This window comes from Macrotis lagotis, chromosome X (genome assembly GCF_037893015.1).
Source record: "Macrotis lagotis isolate mMagLag1 chromosome X, bilby.v1.9.chrom.fasta, whole genome shotgun sequence".
NCBI classification, from domain to species: domain Eukaryota; kingdom Metazoa; phylum Chordata; class Mammalia; order Peramelemorphia; family Peramelidae; genus Macrotis; species Macrotis lagotis.
The window spans coordinates 361,605,336-361,613,651 of NC_133666.1; the positions used below are offsets into that span (position 1 = coordinate 361,605,336).

At 33.2% G+C, this 8,316-nt stretch overlaps 1 pseudogene; it reads left to right on the top strand.

Moving 5' to 3' along the window:
• LOC141499119 (large ribosomal subunit protein eL42-like) overlaps positions 1–8,029 on the top strand; it is a 26,384-nt pseudogene extending 18,355 nt beyond the window's left edge.
• Positions 8,030–8,316: the final 287 nt, after the last annotated feature.

Consider the following 8,316-nt stretch of genomic DNA (forward strand, 5'->3'; position numbering starts at 1 on the left):
AATTTTGGAAGTCTTCTGTTTCATTGAACATCAATTGTTTCCCCTAAGAGTATATCTTGAATTTTTCAAGGTACTAAATTCTTGGTTGGGATCCCAGGTCATTTTGCTCTGATGTATGGTATTCTAGATAATTCTGTCTTTCAATATCAAGACTGATAAGTCATGTATAAGTCTTATTCTTTCCTTTGTATTTAAAATGTTTCCTTTTTGCTGCTTTCAGTATTATCTCCTTTATTTGAGAATACTGGAATTTGGCTATAAGTAGTCCCTGGATATTTTATTCTGGGTTCTCTTTTATTTTGTCTTCTTTTGCTAAAATATTTGAACAGTTTTCTCTGATAATTTCTTGCAAGATATTTTCTAGGTTCTTTTATTGATCTAGGCTTCCTAGTAATCCAATAATTGGTAAGGTATCATTCATGGATCAATTTACCAACTAGTTTGTTCTTCCTAAAAGGTACTTTATATTTCTTCCATTTTTCATTCTTTTTATTTTGCTTAATGGAATCTTTTAGTATTTTACATTCATTGGTTTCTGTTCAATCAGTTCTTATTTTTAGGATTTTATTTTCTTCAAATAACATTCGTATTTTCTTTTCCAAATTGTAAGTTTTATTTTTTAAGAGTTGCATTCTTTTGACAATTGGTTATATTTACTTTTAAAGGAGTTGATTTCTTTGATCAATTTTTCATAATTTTCCTGCTTGAATATCATTTCTTTTTTTAATTTAGCTCCTATCTCTCATATTTCATTTTTTAAAATTATTTTAATCTCTTCTATGAGTTTTTGAATTTGAGTCCAGTTCATAAATTCTTTTCAGACTAACACTTGTGCATAATTTTTCAGCTTTCTTTGTTCTGAGGTGTCATTTTTATCACCTTTATTTACATAGTAACTTTCTATAGTGAGTATTTTTTTTAGCTTTTTTGCTCATATTGAAATGTTTGAATTCTCCTCCTGGGGTGTAGGGACTATAGACCCCAAATGTTTATGCTGGGGCTGGGATCTGATCCTTGGCTTTTTTTGGCCAAGATGTTGCCTCTGCAGTCCAGGTCTTGCCTTTACAATGGTTTATTCCTTCCTTTATGCCCAGGTTCTACCTGTACAGTGTTTGGCTGTCAATATAGTTCTGTCTTTTGCCCAACTGTTCCCAGGGTTCAGATTTTGTTTAGAGTTGGGACTGTCCCTGCTCTCTTTATATATAGCTACCAGGATTTTTTCTGTTGTAATATGGATTGCACTGTGGCTAAAACACTCCCACTGACTTTTCTACTCTCTTGCCTTGCTATGCTTTACTTCTCCTTTCCCCTCAAAGGGACAGACCTTCATAGAAGATCCTCCGTAATGTCTACCACTGAAAACCTCTTTGAATCTTCTCTTTTCCTTGCTGGGATCTGTAGCTTTAATGTCTGTTCAGAAGCCTCATTTAGCTTTTAATAGAGAAAAGCGTGCTACCTTATTGTCTCTGCCCTAGAAGTCCTCCCTTACTAGATGTTAATAAGCTAGAAAGATAATTAAAATTTTAAAGAATGTAATTTGCATCATTTAAAATATGAATTTTTAGTATTTTATTTCAAAGGAGCAAATATGCAAGCATGTCATGGTGGGAAAATAGTTAGGATATAAATTTATTTTTAAAAAATCTGGACAAATTTAATATTAGAATAATTGTATTTTTCCAACCCGGAGGAAATTTAATGCATTCCTATATTTTCTTGAGATGTACATGATCAAGCACTAGGGTCATCATAATCATCCTGTAAGTTCTGCCCTGAGCAAACCATATTTGTAATTTCATATGCAGTTAAGAATGAAAAATATTAAAGGAAGCAATGGTTAAATTGAGTCCTATACCCAGATATGTGCAATATTTTCTACTTCCTACTAGTCAACATATAATTAAGGGATGCTAAGAAGTGAAATGAAAGCATTCTATAATTTAGATCATGCATGTTTAATGAAGAAAGGACTTTTGATTTGATAAACTGGAACTAAGAGAAAGACAAATGATTTTCATGAGTGATGAAACAGGCATCATCCTCATTTCTTAAAATAACACTTAATGAAGTAATTATTTCCTCCTTTGATCCCAATCACAATATTTTGGATTTGTTGTATTGCTCATTAATTTTCTACCCTTTAGAGTTGTTCAGTACATTTCATTTTGCTTATGGTACAAGCATTTTAAGGTTATAAAATCCTTATAATTTTTATTACCTGTACAATGCCTGCAGTTATTGATACATAATAACATTTTAAATCTAATGTGAAACATAGTCAGTAATTTCCAATTGATTACAGCTTTAAAGATGCTGATTTTAATTGAAAATTATTGTCTGCCTCTTTTTAATATTTACTAATATTTCCCAGCTACCTGTTTATTAGAATTATTATAAAGATTACTAAAAATATTTTTAAAATTCTTTGTTATGGAGAAAAGTCCATGAAAACACAAATTATATTGAATATGCCAAATAAATTCATGTGATTTCAGGTTGGAATTTTTTTTTAATTTTTAAAATTTATTTATTTTCATCAGCATGCACATGTATATGTTTAAGTTAAAAAATTTCCTTCCACCTTCTCTCCATAACTCCCTCCCCTCAGTGACAAACAGCATTGTACATACATATTTTTATAAATATGTTTACAGATTAGTAATTTTCCAGATGAGAAATTAGGATTAAAGGGGAGAGATACATAAAGATACATAAGAATTAATTTTTATAAAGTGTTGTTCACATTATGAAGGGTTGGTTTGCTTTTTTTTTTACTTTTGTTTTGTTTTGTTTTTCTTCATCTGGATGGGGATAATAAAGTCCATAGTCAGTCTACTACAGTTATTCTAGCTTAATGGATTTACTGAGAGTAGTGCTGTTCATCTTACAATATTGTTGTTGTTTTTTTTCTTTTGCAAATCAATGGGGTTAAGTGACTCGCCAAAGGTCATACAACTAGACAATTATCTGTCTGAGACCTTATTTGAACTCAGGTCCTCCTGACTTCAGAGCTGTTGTTCTATGCACTATGCCACCTAGCTGCCTCTCACAATGTTGTTGTTAATGTGCATATTGTTTTATTGAAACTGCTCACTTTTCTCAGAATCAGATCCCATAAATCATTTCATGCTTCTCTAAGGTTTGACCACTTATGGTTTCTTATAGAACAATCATATTCCAGAGAATTCATTTACCGTAATTTCTTCAGGCATTCCCCAATTGAAGGGAATTACCTTAATTTCCAATTCTTTGTCACTACAAAAAAGAGCTAATATGAAGATTTTGGAACATGTTATACTTTTCCCTTTTTCTATAATTTCTTCTGGATATAGACCTAGAATTGGAACTAATGGGTGAAAGGGTATGAATAATATCCTTGCTCTTTGGGCCTAATTCCATATTACACTCCAGAATGATTGTATTCATTTACAACTTGAAACAGCAATCCATAAATGTCCCCATCCTACTACAACCTCTCCAACATTGATCATTTTCCCTTTTTCTCATATTGGCCAGTCTAGGAGGTGTGAAATGATACCTCATTATTGTTTTAATTTGCATTTCTCTGATAAATAATAATTTGGAGCATTTTTTTCATATTGTTATGTATAGGTTTAATTTCTTCATTTGAAAACTGCTCATATCCTTTGACCATTTATTAATTAGGGAATAACTTGTAACCTTATAAATTTGATGCAATTCACTCTGTATATTAGAAATAAGGCCTTTATCAGAATTCCTAGTTGTGAAGATTCTCAGCTTTCTGCTTTCCTTCTATTTTTGGCAACCTTGATTTTATTAGTGCTAACAGTTTTAATTTAATATAGTCAAAAACATTCAATTTACAGTTTATAATGTGCTCTAATTCTTGTGTGTGGAAATTTTTTTTGAACTTGCAATTATTTATCATGTCATAAATCACTACATCTTATATTTTCTTTCTCTAAACAAGAATTATGATTGCTTTCCACCATCTTTATGAGGATACTAAGGCAAGTTTCCCTTGCATGGAAAATACATTTTAATTATCTCATAAAAGTATATATTGTAACTGAAGTAACAAACTTTCTCACTGAGTCTCAACATACTTTTGGGGGATAATGAGTAGATATACTTTCATTTTTAAATTTTTTTTAATTAATACGTCTTTGTTCCTACCAGGATTCTTCCCATTTATTATAAAGGATTTCAATATTTAAAAATTCAGGACTAATTCTACTTTCTCTTTCCTTATATTTCCATATTTTTAAAGACTACCCAACATTATACATTTTAACTTTTTTTTTTTTTTTTGCTAGGCAATGGGGTTAATTGGGTTGCCCAAGGCCACACAGCTAGGTAATTATTAAATGTCTGAGCCTGGATTTGAACTCAAATACTCCTGACTCCAGGTCTGGTGCTCTATCCACTGCACCACCTAAACTCCCCTCATTTTAACTTCTTAGGTTAAAATTCTGAAATCTATAATACTTAAATGATCTTTCCAACATACATATTTTACATTAACTATTTGAGATTTACAGTTTTTCACTGTAATTTAATTTAATTTTCAAACATAAGGCTTTAAAATTTTTTGACTTTCTCAGTTTTGATTAACCCAATTCAATGCATGTATTTCTTCAGCTCTTCACCACCACTAATTTAAGAAAACTTTTAAATATGTATTGATGCCTATTAGAAGCCAAAATATGACAGCCTTTACATTGCTTGAATTTTTAGACCAATGTTTGATTTATTCTTCACAAAAGTTCTATCCCAAGAATTACTTGAGTCCCCAAAGCTTCTGTAAGCAAATTATACTGAAGGGATTATGTTTAGCAAAAAAGCTGAGGATAAAGCTTTGGCTTTTGAAAAATCAGAAAAAACTAAATAAATAGACATTTTTCACTGAAAGAATTAGCTAATGATTTATGAAGATTTCATCAACCCTTGGGGACATATTAACTTTTTTTTTTAGGTTTTTGCAAGGCAATGGGGTTAAGTGGCTTGCCTAAGTCCACATAGCTAGGTAATTATTAAATGTCTGAGGCCAGATTTGAACTCAGGTACTCCTGACTGCAACTGATGCTCTCTCTATCCACTGTACCACCTATCCATCCCAACTGTTTTTTTTTTTAAGAATGATTTTATTTATTTTGAGTTTTACAATTCCCCCCCATTCTTGCTTCCTTCCCCCACCTCCACCCCCACAGAAGGCATTCTGTTAGTCTTTACATTGGTTCCATGTTATACATTGATCTCAGCTGAATGTGATGACAGAGAAATAATATCCTTAAGGAAGAAAAATAAAGCATGGGATAGTAAAATTAAATAATAATATAACTTTTTTTCTAATTTGATGGTAATAGTCTTTGGTCTTTGTTCAATGTCCATAATTCTTTTTCTGGATTCAAATGGTATTCTCCATTGCAGATAGCCCACCATTGTCCCTGGTTGTTGCACTGAAGAGATAAGCAAATGCATCAAGGTTTATCAACACCACCATGTTGCTGTTAGGTTGTACAATGTTAACTCTTGAACACCTGCTTTGTCTTTTTTATTTCTCCGTCCATTCATCAAGAAGGAGATGATAAAGGATTTGAAAATATTGGTCTTCTTTTGAAAGAGAAGTCTAGAGGCATTAAAAGGCCATTGAAATTTTCCAAAAGAATCCTTTTCTCCTCATGAAAAATGCTTAATCAGTTAATACTTAATTTTTTTACATTTTCCTCTCATATTCTTTCTCTTTTCCATAGAATCATTTTTATTGGAAAATGGAGTAATTACTTTTTCTTGCTAGGCCAGAATTGATTCACATATATAAACAAGTCAGCAAGATGCCCTCTGTTTTCCCTATACAGCAATTATGAACATCATGGAAAGACATAAGTTTGTATGACTGGAAACCTGGATTCCTATTCAGTAAAATGTAACTTTTTCAAGGGATTAGCTACTTAGTCAACAGAATTTCAGTTTTTATCTTTCATTAAACAACACTTAAAATCTGAATTTTTCCTTATAAAATAAGAGCAATACAAATCTTGGCATAGCAAAAGAATCACTGATGAATTGCCTCATTTAAGTATATCTGTCTATCTATCTAGTTAGCTAGCTATCATCTGTCAGAGATAACTAGTAGTAGTCTGTTAAGAAAATTTTTGGAAACAAAAGATCTTCTGAGGTACATGATGAGTAGAGGAACAGTTATCATGCACTCATTTTTCAGTTTTTTTAATTCAATTTCTTACTCTACTCTTGTTCAAGACAGCATATAAGTCTTCATTCCTTTCCACTGGAAGCTTTAGTATGTTTCAAATGCTCCTTCCAAATGGAGGCTACATCCAAATAGCCTAACTGATACCGATTTTAAAATGCAGAAGATTATATATTTTTCCTCCTCAACAATCAGCCAGACTATAGACCCTGACTGTTATAATTGAACTCTGAGTAACACTCACTTTCTTGAACTGAAGTTAAGGCAAAAGCAGAAAGTGAATAAGATATTAGCTAAGATCCTTTAGTCTTACAAGTTAAAATACAAAGCTGTATCAGTGGAATAATAATACATTTGCTTAAGGGAATAAATTTGTAGGAAAAAATAATGGGAGAAAATAGATCACATTTTAAGAGGACAAATTATTAGAAACATAAACCAAGCTGAAGTACATAGATTCATTGTGTCTTCCCAGAGTATACAAAATTCATTCCATTGTTTTGAGGAAGATACTTAAAATTTACTTTTCCTTCAATTTTTTATGTGTTTAAACATGGTTATAAGACATTCCTTCTGAGGTGGAGCCAAGATGCTGTGATGAAGCTAACATGATCCCAGAGCTTTTCCCTACCAAAGATAAATGAAACTACTGACATTCAAGCTATAGATTCCACTAAGAAAAAGAGAAGATTCAAAGAAATTTTCATTGGTAAACATCATGGAGACCCTTCAGTGAAGGTCTATCTCTTTGGAGGAAAAAAGGAAAATAATACCCAGGAGGCAGGAGAGCAAGAAAACCAGTTTTAGAATTTAAGCCACAAGTGTAGTCCAGGTCCCCACAGCTCTATAATAGCATAGGCCCCAGCAGGTAGATAGCATGCCATTAGGGGTGGGTCCCAATTCCAAATTAAGTGTGAACCCTTGGGAACACCAGGGCAAAAGACAGGACTGAATTGGGAACAAATCACTGCTAATTCAGAACCTGGAAACAAAGGAAATAAACCTTTCCAAAAGCAAAGTGTGGACTGCACTGGCAATAACAGTGCAATTCTCAAAAGATCCTATGAATTGGAATTAAATCCAAAAGTTTATAGAAGAGTTAAGGAAGTGTTCCGCCCTCAGCCCTCGAAGGCAGTCGTCTTCTGCAGCTCGTCCTCGTCCTAGGCGGGCGCTCGCCTCTGAGCGCTCGGCCGAGGGACCCCCGCGACCTGGCCACAGGAGGAGCCTGGTGGAGAACGGGGCATCGTCCTTTGGTGAAAGTCCCTGAATCCGCAGAACTTTGTGCAAAAAGTGCGGCAAGCCTCAGAAAGTGACACAGTTCGAGAAAAGCCAGGATTCCCAGAAGGAACTGGGGAAAAGATGAAACCATCGGAAGCAGAGTGTTTGTGGTGGGCAGACAAAAGAAAGTTTTCAGAAAAAAGGAAAAAAGAAAAAAGAAAAGATTGTACTGAGGCTTGACTGTGGAACCCAGCTGCAGGTCTAAGAGGAAGCTTGCCATGAAGAGGTTTAAGCATTTTGAACTGGGAGGAGTTAAGAAGAGAAAGGGCCAAGTGATCCAGTTCTGAATTTCATTGTTTTCCTCTTGATAGGGAAAAAAACCCATCTCATTCCATTCCTTGGTTTTTGTGTTTTTTTGTCTTGGAAAGGAAAAGACTTGAGAAAAAAACCAAGTCTGGTACTATGTGAAGCTGTTCCCACATAGGAATAGTTTTTGAAGATGTGACCAAATGTTGTAATTTAATCATCTACTTAAATGAGATTTATGTTATAGAGAGAAAATCCAGCTGATCATTGGGGGAGGAGCCTGGAGAACTTGGTTGTTAGGACTATGGCTAACATAGTTGCCGACAGCCTGTATTCCTAGGTAGCTTGAAAGTTCGATGAATTAGGAATATAAATCAATTAAAAAATCACTAATAAAAAATATAGGAAAATTTAATTTCTATTATAGACTTTCAGCAAATTAAAAGTACTTAATTCATCACTTTTAGGGGCTGCCCTGTTTGAAAAATATTAATGATTGAACTGCCTGGTCATTTATTAGTCAAACTCATTCATACCCTGTTTTCAAAGTATTAATGAAGTGACTTCCCATTTCTAGGTTGAATTCTCTGTGAACTAAG